The sequence below is a fragment of the Dermacentor silvarum genome, chromosome 1 (genome assembly GCF_013339745.2).
Source record: "Dermacentor silvarum isolate Dsil-2018 chromosome 1, BIME_Dsil_1.4, whole genome shotgun sequence".
In the NCBI taxonomy this organism is placed as follows: domain Eukaryota; kingdom Metazoa; phylum Arthropoda; class Arachnida; order Ixodida; family Ixodidae; genus Dermacentor; species Dermacentor silvarum.
In genome coordinates, this window is record NC_051154.1 from 152,569,877 (window position 1) to 152,585,714 (window position 15,838).

General features: G+C 45.0%; 1 pseudogene; it reads left to right on the top strand.

Moving 5' to 3' along the window:
• Positions 1-11,729: 11,729 nt before the first annotated feature.
• On the top strand, positions 11,730-11,909 carry LOC119437850 (U2 spliceosomal RNA; annotated as a pseudogene).
• The last annotated feature ends 3,929 nt before the right edge of the window (positions 11,910-15,838 follow it).

A 15,838-nucleotide genomic window follows, 5' to 3' on the forward strand; every position in this document is an offset into this window, starting at 1 on the left:
TCATAAGGCAATACTGTGCAAGTGTAGAGTCGTCCGTGAAAGTGTGAGTGTGTACGTGTAATCGACGGCTACGTGATCTAAAATAAAGGCTAGGCAACTTAACGAAATGTGTCTTCATTCAACTTCAACGTTCAAAAAAATACAATCCTAAAGAAGCAATCAAATCACATATACATCTCATTGGGTCGATCAGCATTTCTTGGTTTCGCTGCGTGGTCGTTGGCTTTGGACTTTGACTTTGATTCAGTTTGCACGGGAGAAAGATTCACATTCAACCATCTGTCTTAAAGAAAGGGGGCTTGATTTTTTTTTCAGCAATGCTCTACACATCTCTTGCTTATCTCGACTGCAGACCAGTTAATGCAGCCATCCGCTTTGAATCCCACACCTTTTGCAAGGCGGACGTCCCCTACAGTTCTTGCTGGATGAATATCTCGATATTCCATTACTGCGTGCCGAGTTGTCTTGGGACTTTTCCTGCAGCAGACACATACCTCGTCCCGTTGCGAATATTTCCTCCGGCATTTTTTTTTTTTTTTTTTTTGCCCTGGGGCTCGGGCCTCGAATAGCAAGGTACTGCATTTTCGTTATCGAACAGATTATTTCTCCGGTTTCTTTCTTTTCGTATTTGTAAATATCCATGCACTTTTTTATTCCCTTTTTTTCTGTCTATACCCTTTTTTATTCTCCATTTTTCTCACCTTTTGTTTTCACGATTCCGAGTTTTCCATTTACACTTTCAATTAGCCTATATTTGGTTACCAACATTCTTGACCTCTTCCTCCATTCCGTATCCACGCTTTTGAGATACAGATATTTGGGCACTTTAGCAGCCCATTTTTTATGCATGTTCCTGAGTGTTTCTTCAAAACAAATTTTGCTCTGCGCTTCTCTGACATCAAAAGAGACCTAACTCATGTCAGCCTGCATGCATTGCCTCAGCGTTGGTTTCACCGTGAGCCCTCAATGCGAATCGACCCACTTACCTTTAGTTAACTTCCTACCCCAGTTGATAATATCTCTGATTTTAAGCACAGAATGGCACTTTCGAACGTTAGTGCTCGTACTATTTTTCCCTTTCCAAGTTACTCGCACAACCTCACATTTACTGTAGCCGCCAAGTGTTCCGTGTTTCATTATGGTTGCATTCCACTTCCCCTTCACCCTTATATTTATCTTGGCGGTGTTTACTGTCAGCTGTACGGTGCGGCCCGCATGAGCAGTTGGTGTTCGAGATTACAGAGGTCATGCACAACCAGAGTGAGAAAGGGCGCGAAGTTATTTTTCAGTGGCTACCAAATCACTGTGGTAGTACCGGCAATGAACGTGCCTATCAACGTGCTATTCAGCGCATGTAGACGACCATCGCTTATGAATTCTGCTGTCGAGGACAAGTGCTGCAAGGGTGCTCCGCATACTCGCATGCCAATGCACCACATTGAAGAGTAATGAACCACACGTCATGCCTGCCAGGTTATGCACCCTGGATATAACCTTAAGCCTCCAACTTCCACCAAGACTTTCCCGAAGGGACGTGACTGTTTTGTGTAGGCTATGGCTGGCCGTCGCATTTACCAATGCCCACGCGTTCCGCGTAGAGACGGCAGGCACCACAACCTGTGGCCATTGCATCGAAGAGAAAACAATCCGTCAGGTTTTGTGCTAGTGCCCGCATTACAGTGTGACGAGACAATCGCTTTTCGTCGTGCTCAACCACTTGGAAGATCAGCCTCTGCCGGAAAAAACAATTTTACAGCATCGACAGCAATCGACATCGCATCAGAAGGCCGCGCAAGCGCTACTGCGCTTCATGCGACCCACTGGACTGTGTGAACGCCTCTAATTGAAATACCCTTCCTGTTATTTTGTTTCCTTGTGTTCTTTCTTTATTTCTCTCTCTCTCTCTCTCTCTCTCTCTCTCAGTCATTTTTCCAACCTCTATTTCCCCACCCTTGTGCAGGGTAGCAAACCTGAAGCTCGCATCTGGTTAAGCTCCCTGATTATCTCTCTCTATCTGGATTATCTCTCTCTATCTCTCTCTATGTTTGAGTAAGTCTTTCCTTCGTTTATGATACAACCAGGTATTAATGCAAACAGCATTCTTGGCATTGTCAGATCATATTTTTTGCGGCTATCTAGCTATGCAGCTATCCATCCATCCATCTAGCTACGCAGCTATAAACCTATCTCCCCCCAAAAAAAAGGTTTAGGCGGAACTCATCTATGATGGCTATCGAAGTGTGCGAATGGCCGAAACGCGTCACGTATGAGGCGTGTACTGCAGCCGCGTTCCTCTCTCGCGCTTCCCTCTGGACACACTGCGCCTTCTGGTGGCGCCGCCATGAAGTCCGCGCATGCCCAGTGGCGCAATGACCCAAGGTGGTGTCAGGTTAATTGAAGAGCGGCACGTACCCTGTAGCACATGTCCAGTGGCCGAGGGGCAGATATATATATGTATTCTTCCTTAACGAGCTTTATTGAAACAGCGGCAGAAATGTTTTGGAGCTATTTATCAGCCCAAATTGCGGACCACGTATGCTTATCAAATGACGAACAGATATTACTGATCAGTATCATATAGCACGCATATTTAACGATTGCTTTGAATCAGTATCTACAGATGATGAGGGCATGTTATCGGAATATAAAGCTCGTCACTCCTCGGCTGATATCGTGGTAAGCCAAGAATATATCCAATACTTCCTAGTGGAACTCAATGATAAAAAATTTCGGCAGAACCCATCTCACGATGACTGTCGACGTAAATGCGTTTAGCATTGAATGCATATATAGCGGCACGACGTATTGCCACCATCGGAATCAGTTATGTATGAGGCGTGTACTGTTTCGCGCTCCCCTACGTTATTAAGACGTGGAACCATCTAGCGCCGCCGTCGCAAAGCATGCACGTGGCCTCCGAAATACACGGCGCGCCGGTGCGTGCGAACCGTCTTTCGAAGCGCGTCATGTGGCAACGGGGCTCCTCGCTCGTGCTTCTTTCTGGACGCGCTGTGCCATCATGTGGCCCTGCCGAGAAGTCCGCGCGTGGCCTCTGAGGCGGGAAGCGTGGCACGCCGGTGCCTGCGAACGCCAACAATTGTTCCCTCGTTTGCCGCACACATTGTGGCGCATACTCGGTGACCCAAGATGGCGAGAGGCTAAATTGAAGAGCGGCACATACCCAGTGAACTTGTGACGCAGCCAGCTAAAGCGCCAGGTTATTGTCCTTGAGGAACCCTTGAGGACGTGGGTTCGTTTCCGCTCAGCATCGAAAACATTAAAGGTACATTCCTAGTGGCACATTGCCACTCTTTGCGCCAAAGACGTTCATCGAAGAGCGGCACACACCTACTGGCACATTACCCCGGTGACCCAAGTTAGCATCAAAGATGTTCATTGAAGACCAGCACAGACCGAGTGGCACATAACCAGTACTCCAAGTCGGCGTGAAAGTGTTTCTTCGAAGAGCGGTGCCTACCGAGTCCCGCATCTACAGTGACCCATGTCGAGGTGAAAGAGGTTTGTTGAAGAGCTGCACGTATACAGCGTTCCCACGTAACTTGGTCCAAACTTTAGAAATATGCAAATGCCACGTAGCTGCGCAGAACCAAGGTAATGTTGCTTGCCGTCGCTTAGAGGTACTCAGATGATTTTGCTGCATTCCGCCTAATTAGTCCTAAATAGGCGAACTTAGCATTCTTAATTAGTCTCGTAATTAAATATAGTCTTAATTAATAAATCAACTTCTCAAATAATATAATTAGATGAAAATTGTCGATGAGAAAATTGTAGAACAACATGGAAAAAAATGTAGGTCCAATGCACGCTGTGAAGGTGGATTTTAGTGAAGCTGTTCAGATTCACCAAAGGAATTATTAAAGAAAAGAATATGCGGTAAAATACAGTGTATTAAATTTATTTTATTGCACAACGACATTCACCACTGCCTTGTGGTCACTATGGTATACGCTTATGTTTTCTGTTTTGATGCTTGAAACGTTCTTGGCCAAGGTCCGCACACCTCGAAAGCACACACGGCTTGTCCGGGGAATGCACGAGTGAGAACGTCGAGGGCACTGCTTTTCTTAGCGGCGTTCTGTATACGGCAGAGATGCGTGACAAGTCGTCACGGAACCACAGGTGATCACACACGGCACAGGAGAATCCAAATTCCACGTCGAGGAACTTGCGCTTGGATTGAATTGCTAGACCGGTTCCCCTTTTATTATATATAGCTCACGCACTGAGTGATTTCCAAATGGGCACTTTGCCAGACGAGCGGCGCTGGCGCTGTGTTTTTTTTTTTTTTTTCTTGGAAAACAAGCGCTCGGTTGTGCGGCTAGAACAGTTTCTGCGTGGCGAAGATATGGCAACGAAGATATGCTGTTTTGTGCCTTCAATTGCTGACAACAAAGACCTTATCATCTGTCATGTGATTTTGATGCTTGTTTTGTACTTCTTTTTTCGCGGAAGTTTTTTGCTGGGCACACGAAAGAACCATTGGTTGGTAGAGGTATATAGCTTCGCTATAAATCCAAGGTTGATTCACATAGGTCGCGAAGCTTCGGGCGAAAAGCGGTCCAGGGCCGGTATTTTGTAGCGATGCCTTTAAAATAATAATGCCTTTTCGCGCTTATCGCGCTTTGTCAGTGGTCATAGCGACAGTCCGCTCGCGTTATCAACGTTGATAGCGCGAGCGGACCGTCGCTCTGACAACTGACAAAGCGCGATAAGCGCAAAAAGGCATTATTACTTTAAAGGCATCGCTACAAAATACCGACCCAGAACAAATTGTCACCGACATCAGCAAGGGTGGTTATGGGAGCAGCGATTGAACCGCGACTACGTTTGGAGGGAACAAACATTGGGAAACAAAAACGAGACACTGTTAGATTCATTCAATGAAAATAAAGTTCCTAATCAATGTATATACGCATGGCGAGAATAGGAGAGACAATTCTGTTTTGCTCGATGATTATCAATAAATACCTTTTTTCAGCGCCAACCATAAGAGCGCCCATCGATAGCGGCGAGCGTTCACGCCGCTATCACTTGTAATGCAATGCAGCTCTTGAAGTGTGCAGAAAGGCGTGCTCGTAAAGTTCACCTGTTAGAATACGCCCCCCTCACATGTTGTGTTGTTTTGCTTACCGACGTTTGTCTAAATTTGGAAACGCAGGTAGTTTAACTGTTTCTTAACCTGTTCAGTCAAAAGCAGTTAAGTTGCGACCGCCAGACAATTGTTTAAATTAGTTCTTTTCGTGCGACAGCGGTGGCCGACGGGCTTGGCGTCCAACGAAAGGACGAGCACTATACGCCCAAAGCGATCATCGGCCTCCAAAAAAAGTATGTTCTGTGCAGGGATGCGATTTCGACACCCGTACGACTGACCTTTTCCTGCATCGCTCTCCGCGCTGAAAGCTCGGAACACCCATCACGTCGAATGGCGGGGCATTTGAATATACAGCTCTATTGGCAGGCCCCCGAAAACAAATTTCGCGCCTTTGAGAACAAAATGACGTCACTTCTGTTTTTAACGGATATGGCGTCACATAATTTTTCTTCCCCCGGAAGTGTTCCCTCCTCACACAGATGGCGCTAAGCCCCATTATAGTGCCTGGAATATACTTACGTAAGTATATTCCAGGCACTATAGCCCCATGAACCGCCGATGAACCGCCATGTTTTGAACGTATGGGCTTCTATGGAAGCTTCGCTACCAGGTATATCTACCTTGATAAAACTCCCAATGCAGCTTTCTGCTGCTCAATACGTGCTATATAAAAGTGTTCTTCCATGCATGAGAGAAACCCGCGAATACACGCATAATTGTCGCGCAACTGGCTGCTCGAGGCGCTTTGCGTGTATTCGTGGGCTTGCTGTAAGACACATGAACATGTATTAACTCAGCATGTAATCAAAAATTTTGGAAGATAATTTAACACTCGGGAATCGTCTGCATGGTTTTAGTCGTGATAGCAACCATTCTTGCTGAAGTAATTTAGAAGAGATTTCGGCAAAATTTGTCATCCAAAATTACTGCATAAACTAAGTATTGTTTTTCAAAATTATATACTTATAGACTGGATTGCAGCTTATTTCTCGCAAAGAAAGCACGTCTCTCCTTAAACGGGTGTGATAAGTACAACACAGGTCATGCGTTCATATGGTCCCCAGGGATCTGTCATAAGGCGCCTGCTATTCGGGCTTTTCGTCAACAGTTCCGGTAAGCATTATGCGGATGACGCTGTTGTATATTCAGAAATAGAGAAGACCAGAAAGAGCTTAATCGGCACTTTAACATGATGGGTTCCTGGTGCAATGACTTTCAAACAAATTTAAACACTAAAAAAAGTTTTCATTCAGATGACACGAAAAAAGAAACCGCTTAAATGTTTTAGACATACGTGATGGACCGCTAAACTGGGTATCCGAATATAAATATTTTAGCCTCCAAGTTATTGACAGCTTAAACTGGACACGACATGACGATTATATTTGCGATAAGTCACAAAAGAAACTGTGGGTGCTATGGTGAAAACTAAGTAATGCGACGCCAGAGGTCAAGCTGCTGGCCTACAAAAGAATTGTGATGCAGCTGATGGAGTACGCAAGCCCCGTGTGCCAGCCATATACACAGCGAAATATCACCATCTGTGATGACATTCGGAACTGGGCACATTGATTTATTTTGAACTCGTACCTTAGAGAACAGTCGGTACCACATCTTAGGAGGAAGGTCGGAATTCAAGCTGTACATCTGATACGCAGATTAATAGTTTCATTTTTTGTATATTTCATATCTATTCTAAAGTGAACGTTTCCAGATATTTCACATTGGATACATCCCAGCGACGTACAAAGCATGCCAAGCACATCACACCTTTACAATATAGAACAATTTCTTAAATTGTGTTTTTTTTTTAGAACTGGGGATGTGTGGAACAAACCGCCAAGTCATGTCCTAATGACTGATAATGTAACAAAATTGGAAGATTGACTGCTTCATGTAATATTGTAAAATTATATTCAGTTAACCCATTGGTGTAAAAATTCCCTTCAATTGTCTTGTTGTAATATCAAAGCTGTGCACCAATGAACAGGGGCATGCTCCTTTGCATTAATTTAGTTTGAACTTTCTGTGCAAGTTTGTCTATACGATAATGTTTCAAAGATTATTCTCTGCAAGCACGTTTCTGTTTTCGTTTTGCGGAAAGGACTTTTTTTCGCTCATTTCCTCTTGTTCCCAACGACTTAAACACCTGCTTTAGCATGTATCAGCCAACATAGGTGGTCGCTTGCTAAAACTACATGTAACGTTACATACATATATAAAAAATGTAACGAACCCATTAACATCGCTTATATCTCTTTGCAACCGTAACTACCAACGCGCCTTACTTTGGTATAGTTGCGTAGAGGAAAGCATTGCTCGATCATATATGTGTCGTGTGCAGAAATGACGCTGTTGTCGCACGACGCATGATGTAATCCGAGCTAAATTTAGCCTCTCGCTCGACGTTCAAAGAGTCATAGTTCGGCAGTACGTTTGCCGATCCCACCGGGTGTGGTGGCGTTTGAGAGAGCTCACTATGCCATAGTAAATATAATCTATCAAACTCAAACCTGTGCTCATTATCTATAGAAGTTACAAGGCTTACAAGCGTGCAATTCGCTGCACAAGTTTGTCGGTTGCTCGGCTAGGACACCCCCGCGTTCGACACGTAGGGTCCAGAAATGGCGTGAACAGACTCGAGCAGCAAGACAGAGATATGCCGAATCGAGCCCACTATCATAGCCCATGGGGGGCGCACTACGAATGAGGAACCCGCCGCGGTGGCTCAGTCAGCTAAGGTGTCGCGCTCCTGAGTACGAGATCGCGAGATCGAATGCCGGCCGTAGCGGCCGCATTTCGATGGAGGCGAAATGCAAAAACGCCCGTGTGCTTGCGTTGTAGTGCACCTTGAAGAACCCCAGGTGGTCAAAATTAATCCGGAGCCCTCCACTACGGCGTGCCTCATAATCAGAACTGGTTTTTTCACGTAAAACCCCAGAAAGAAGAAGTACGAATAAGGAGCAAGCATGATTCCAAGATTAGACCGTAGGACCCCCACTTGCTGCATCATAAGTTAAGCATGTAATCGTTGTAATGTACAAATAAATTACATTTGTGTATTTGTTAACGTCATTTCTGTACGCTGTAAACACATTCACCCTCAGCAGCCCGCACAAAACGTTTCGCGTACCCTCCTGTGGCTGTTTCCCCGATACAGCCTACCGGATGTTTTTTTTTTCTGTCAAGTATATTTTATATCCGTTTTACCCACACCTCACACAAGCCGTTAGCACGCCAAGGGAATATTCTCGCGTGATGTCATGAAACAAGTGTGAGGCAAAATATTTGTGAGGTTGGAGCTGAGGTAGATAGAGAAGCAAACGTGTTCCACAAGGCCATGGCCTTGTGATAACACTGGAAAAGCAATGCTGCTTGTGCTATCCGCAAGTATGTGTACCGGAGAAGCATTGTTTTAAGAGCCATATCAGCTGACGTTCCAAGATAAAATAAAAAATACTGATAGTAAGTGCAAATAGAAAGTACAAATGCCAGCAACTCGTTCTGACCAGCAACTCGTTCTGGCAAAGTACCGGCCGGAAGTGATTCGCAACAAATACTGCAATCTGGGCAATGCGCAACATTTAGCCTATAATGTTTAAGTCACGTGCACCGAATCACGTTCGAGGCCTCGTTCAATGGCGCTTCATAGTAGTATTCCTTTTCTACAAACCACTGTTTTTAACTCACTTATCTCGTCACAACCGAAACAGGCTTGATCATTAGTTTATTTTTAAATATTCATGAAAAAGAACCCCCCGAAATGTAATATACTTTACCTGCACGTTCCTTCGACAGAAAAGAAAGCCCACACAGAACACCCTTGTTGATACAAAAAGAGAGATTCTCCTTAAAATAATGCTCAGAAGTTCTTGTTGGGTATTCAAGAAAAAGTTCCAAAAATCCTTTCCCTGACAGGATTCTTAAAATCTCCTGAACAGGTCCCTCTAGTTAAAGTGGGAAGGATGTATTTTATATCTCTTGTCCTAAATAAAGCATGATAACCGGGTGGCGGCAAAAAAAATATAAATCGTAAATATAAAGCATCTGTTCAATGCAGTATTTTTTACTGTGTAATTCCGTTAGAAATGCACATGCGAACTTGCCACGAACCCCACCCCCATCGCATATCAATGCTACCAAAGCGACTTTTAAAGTGTCTGAGCGCGCTTGCAATAATAAAAAAAAAGATACAACGCACATATTGGAATCTATGTGAAGCGAAGCTTTAATGATGCGTTTAATTAAATTTTATGCAACTAACGGTGATGCGTACAATTCATCCCATGCAACTTGCCATTTCATGCAATATTTATGTTTATCTACAACAAAGACTCACCCCAACTTTAATGTAATACAAATTTTATGCTTATGTCCTGCACCGCTTACAAGCCATGTCGAAATCCTCACGCCAATTCAGGGGCATGTAGCGTGTGAGACGACGGCTTGACGACTGTATGAAGACTACGAAATGACGATAGCATGATAACGAGGGAATGATGACGATGGCAAGAAGACAATAGGATGACTTCATTGGAATGATGACTGCGTCATGAACGACGACTGTACGATGACGATGCAATGACGAAGGAACAATGACTGTTGTAGGACGACGACTTCATGAAGACAATGGAATGACAATTCTGGAATGATGACGACGGTATCACAGCGATGTGACGGCGATTGCTTGACGATAATGAGATGACGACCTGCAATGTGACGACGACGGCAAGACGAAAATGGGACGAGGATGCTGGAATGACGAAGACGGAATGACCACGACGGCTCACAATGATGGTATGACCACGAATGTATGACGATGACTGTATGACGAAGACGCAATGACGATGATGGTATGATGACGATGAAATGACGACGGCATGTGTAGCAACAAAAAAAAGTTTCACAAATACTAATTGTGTTACCGCCAAAAAGAAGCTATTATCAATAAACGGCGCCAAAAATAACTCACTTCACACAAAACAACCCTTCCACTCGCCAAAATTCTCAATGAGCTGCTTATTTTAAGAGGAAACCGCTAAATTAGCCTCACTGATGAGCTTAATTCGCCATCATTCGAGCTGCTGTAACATGCGTTCTTTCTGTGTTCATTGTGCCTGGATAGCTCGTTCAGTTTGTCCAATTACAGCGGCATTGGTCTCTCATGTGGAGTTTGGAATAGGGCACCCGAAAGCGTCAGCGAGCACTTCCAAATAAACGAGGCAGTAATGCTTGATAGGTAGATGGTGTTCGCGTAATAGCAACGCCACCAGTATCTCCGCCCACAGCCGTACCCGATCTTTGCTTTAGGGCACGGGTTTGCGCTTCCCCGCATTTAAAACATATTTCTGCCCTTCCAAGCCAAAATTCATTCAGACGCTGTTAGTTACTTCCTTGGATGCTGACAATGCCCAAACACAAATTTTCACTCGAGCAATCGTACGCAACTATATTCAAGATAGCCTCGAAACAGCCTTTTAACTTTGTTTTTTATTTTTTATTCGGGCATAACAGGTACAAAGTTTGCCCGCGAGGTAAGGCAAAAGGAGGGCTTAAAGCTCCTGACAAGGCCTTACCTCGCTGGGGCTGACATCCATACTCCTGATATCCTGGTCACGTTCACGTGTACAGAAATAAATCGTGTCGAATAATTCCTCTGCTTTCGCATTTATTACACCCAACTTGAGTTTACGGATGCATACGGATGTGGAGGATGCATAACAATGGGTTATTAACGCAAAGCTTTCCTTGCCTACCCCCCCTGGTTTGGCGTGGCTGCTGTGTGCTGCTGGGTATCTCGGCAAGTATGTTTGTGGACTGTGGATGTTTTCTTTAACCATGCAAAGGGCCCAGACAGATTTCTGCATCAAGGAAAAACCAACCAAATGGTTTACGTTTAATTCTGGCCATAGTGATTACGCATGTAGAAGAAAAAAAAAGGCTGAAATGTTATTTCAGTGAAAACCTAATCAGTAGAGTATTTAAGCAATCAGAAATTGGTTGTTTAAACTTTCCACAGCTGACACTGCACTCCGGCATATCAAAAGAGAGACTAAAGCATAGAGGAAAGGCAGGGAGGTTAGCCAGAAGCAAATCTCCAGTTTGCTACACGGCATGAGGGTTGGGGAAAAGGGCAGTTCGAAAGAAGAGAAGAGGAGGAGAACAGAGACACAGCAAAAAAAAAATCAGTGCCATTTCACTCTGTGAAGGTGGATGACCAGCGAAACTGTGTATGAGGTGATCGACTGTTGCTCCGGTAAAACTTTACAGATTTGCGGGATCATGGCCACATAGACGGTTCAAATTTCTGTCCGCCTCACGGTCCTGGCGAGCAGCATGCACGCTTACGCTTGGCGTCTACGGCCTGCTAATCGTCGGGGGTCTCCTTCCCCCGCCGCCGCGCCCATTCTCTTTTCTTTTCACGCCGTCGTTCTTGGTAGGCACGCCGTTATCCTTCAGACCGTACAACACGCGGCCTACCCATTTCATCGTCAGAGCAGAACTGAGGAGAAGAGCCTACGAAGAGCATGACGTCAGGAGACAGAAGACACTCAGATTTGTACGCGCTAGTTTGAATACTCGGGATGGCGTACACGTGTATGGCGCGAACGTAGACATGGCCGACGCGGGTCGAAGTGTAGTATCTGTTCTTATCGGCTCAATATCTGATACGCGTTGTATTTGGACCCCAGATATTAAACTTATTTTTGCAAGTTGGAGGAGTGCTTGAAGCCAGCTTCACCTCCGCCGCGGGTCGGCCCTGTATTCTACTATCTTCTGGATCGGCCCACGTTTCTGGCCTACAGACATCGACCCGCTGGAAACTTGCCATATACAGCTTCGCTGTAAAAAGTACTAAAGGTGTTCACTGAGTACTGTAAATCGCAAAAAGCACAACAATGTTTTAGCAGTCTTCTGATAAGATATATAGTCATGTCTACGTTGGAGAATTGTCTCTTCCGACAGAGGTCAGCTGTCGAACTGGTTGAGCACGCCAGGAAGTGAGCGTCTCTGTGTACAATATTCTGGATACTGACACAGAATATGGCTGATGGATTCGTCTTCACCGAAACCATCTTCTTCTTCTTCGTAGGGGTCACAGGCTGTGTTTTCGGCCATTTCTATGCGGAAGGTGTAGGCATAGCGGAACGCGCCACGCCCAACCATAGTCTGCATAAGAGGGCTGCGTCTCTTTGGGGCACTGCTGATGGTACCTGGAGACTTCATTCAGAATACAGGGAATGCAGTCGTGTGTTTCTGAAGTTGGGCCTGTTCCAATGAGATAATGTGTGTTGGCGTACAACTTTACAAAGTTTTCTTGCAGCATCCGTTCTTGAAAGCGGGATTGATAAATACGGGGCTTCTCCATGAGCTAATCCAGCAGCTTCGTCCCCACGTTCAATACTGATAATGCAACCATGACTCGGCAAGCACTAAAAATGACATTGTGTCCCTCCTAGGCTAAGTGGTCTATTGCATCTGCAATATTAAGTACTATGACATCTTTGGCAGAGTTCAATAACTTTGGCAGAGTTCAATAACTTGGCCAACAGTCGAGTGGTTCTTTGAAATCAGCATCTGAAACGCATCCTCGTCGATGCCCTTCAGTATATGCTTGATTTTATTGCCCTCAGTCATGGATGCATCGACGCGTTTGCAGAGAGCGATGACATCTTCGATGTAGCTCGTAAAGGTCTCACCAGGCTGCTGAGAGCGCGACTGCAGACGCTGTTCTGCACTAAGCTTTTGAACAGCAGGGCGGCCGAAGACCTCGCTGAACTTTGTCTTGAACACAGTCCAGCTTGGGACTTCGCTTTCGTGGTTGCGAAACCACAAGTGGGCAATTCCGGTAAGGTAAAAAGGGACGGTGGTCAATTTCGTGGTGTCATCCCATTTGTTGTTAAGACTGACACGTTCGTATGATGATAGCCAGTCATCAACGTCGTGGTCATCAGCACCTCTAAAGATGGGAGGGTCCCGCTGACGAAGTGTGCCGGGGCATACGGAGGACTGGGGAGCAGGTGGTGGTACGCTCGTGGCACTTGCGGAGGTCATGATGGCAGGGAGGATCCGGCTGCGCAATTCCAGGATTACAGGAGACCCAGCAAACCTCCACCAATTATGACAAGGAAGTCTAGCACGGCTGTGGACGGCACGAAGGACGCCGACAGGAAGACACAACAGCGTAGGTTTCGCCAGGCGCACCAGGAACAGCGTCGAGCACGAGCCCCACTAAAGTAGCGCTCGCCATTCGGCTGCGGAGCTCTACACGACGCACTTCTTCTTCCTTACAGTACCAATTGTTTATGTGGGCCGCGACGCATGCTGACAATGATATAGGGAGTGCCGCCTTCGAGCCACAGAAAATTGACTATTTACGTGGTTGTTGGCCATCAATGAAGTGCAGTGCAACACGAAGGGCGGCAACTTCTGCAACTGTTGAGGTGTTCAAGTCATATACTTTAAAATATGTGATAGTAGCTTTCGTCTGGATGACAACAGCTGCGACTGAGTCGTTCGGTAGGACCAAGCCGTCGCTGTATTTGTGTGTGTACTCGCTATATCTTTCATATAAGACGAGTATGGAAGCTGTTTCAGAGCTGCCGATGAGAAGTCTGGTTTCTTCTGGATACCAGGAGGTGAACTTGGGATTTAATGAGATACCAAGAGGCATTGAAAATTTTGCTGCAGGTGTGAAGCCAGATGCATATCAAAATTCCAATAATTGGCATACGGTTAACGTTTCCGCGCTTATATCAGCATTTCCAGGCGTCAAACTCAGCGTACCATATACTTGTGATACGCTGGACATAACAGGGTTAAATATCACGGGTCGTATTTGTGAAGCTCATATTTGATTTTGTTATATGTTATTATTTGTTGTGTTATGTAGATTTGCATATAGATTCGTAAGCCGTCTCGTTTGAAAAACTAAACGTATGTGCGTGATTTCATACTTTTTTATTTCCACTTGTTTACAGAACTTACAGAACTTGCAGAAGTGTTTTTTATGCGTAAGCATTTATGTGCCTACCCAACGAGAATCCTGCCCGTCCATCCCGTACAATGTGTACAATCGTACCCCGGCCTGGCGTTCGGCTTCCTTCAGGGGTGATACGCTTGGGAAAGGAGCCTGCGCCCTGAATTCCCATCGAAACCCACGTGAGCACGAAAAACGAAGTGATGTTCGGGCCGCTACCATGGAGGGCATTTCCCATGTGGCGCCCCAAGCACCTATTGAGGTGGGGACGCCTTCGGGTTCATACCCCCCTAAACAATGGTTTAATGAATAATGAATACATTCTTCAGGAAGCGCAGCAACAGGAAGTGGACCTGGAAAAGCCCTAATGGAGAAAGAAGTAATGAAATAGATTTCATACTCTCTGCCGATCCAAGCATAGTGCAGAATGTAAAAGTGTTAGGTAAGGTAAAGTGCAGTGACCATAGGTTAGTGAGGTCTAGGATTTCTCTCAATTTGAAGAGAGAAAGAGTGAAATTAGTCAAGAGGAAACAGGCCAACCTAGACGCAGTAAGAGTGAAAGCAGACCAATTCAGGCTGGTGCTCGCAAACAAATATACAGCTTTAGAACAGGAAGGTGAAGATAACATAGAGGTAATGAATGAAACCGTAACTAGGCTGATCTCAGAAGCAGCAATTGAAGTGGGAGGTAAGGCACCAAGGCAACCAGTAGGGAAGCTCTCCCAAGAAACAAAGGACCTAATAAAGAAACGTCAAAACATGAAAGTGTCCAACTCAAGAGATCAGATAGAATTCGCTGAACTGTCGAAACTGATCAACTAGAAGAAAGTAAGGGATATTCGAAATTATAACGTGGGAAAGATTGAGGAAGCCGTAAAATATGGACGCAGCATGAAATCAGTAAGAAGAAAGCTTGGCATAGGACAAGTCAAGATGTATGCACTGAAAGATAAGCATGGTAATATCATTAGAAATTTAGATGACATAGTAAAAGCAGCGGAAGAATTCCATACTGACCTCTACAGTACCCAGAACAGCCAAGCCACTTTCATTCGAAATAGTGATGAACCGGATACAGAAGCTCCTTCTATAACTAGCGAGCAAGTTAGAAGGGCCTTGAAAGACATGACCAGGGGAAAAGCGGCTGGAGAAGATGGAATAACAGTAGATTTAAGCAAAGATGGAGGAGAAATCATGCTTGAAAAGCTTGCGGCCCTTTATACGCAATGCCTCACAACTTCAAGTGTACCAGAGAGCTGGAAGAACGCCAACATTATACTTATCCAAAAGAGGGGAGACGTTAAAGAATTGAAGAATTACAGACCCATTAGCTTGCTTTCAGTATTATATAAAATATTCACCAATATAATTTCCAATAGAATCAGGGCAACACTTGACTTCAACCAACCAAGAGAACAGGCTGCCTTCAGGAAGGGATATTCTACGATGGATCATATCCATGTCATCAATCAGGTAATCGAGAAATCCGCGGAATACAATCAACCTCTGTATATGGCCTTCATAGATTATGAAAAAGCATTTGATTCAGCTGAGATACCAGCAGTCATGGAGGCATTGCGTAATCAAGGAGTACAGGAGGCATACGTGAATATCTTAGCAAATATCTACAAGGATTCCACAGCTACCTTGGTTCTCCACAAGAAAAGTTGAAAGTTACCTATCAAGAAAGGGGTCAGGCAAGGAGACAATCTCTCAATGCTATTCACTGCATGTTTAGAAGAAGT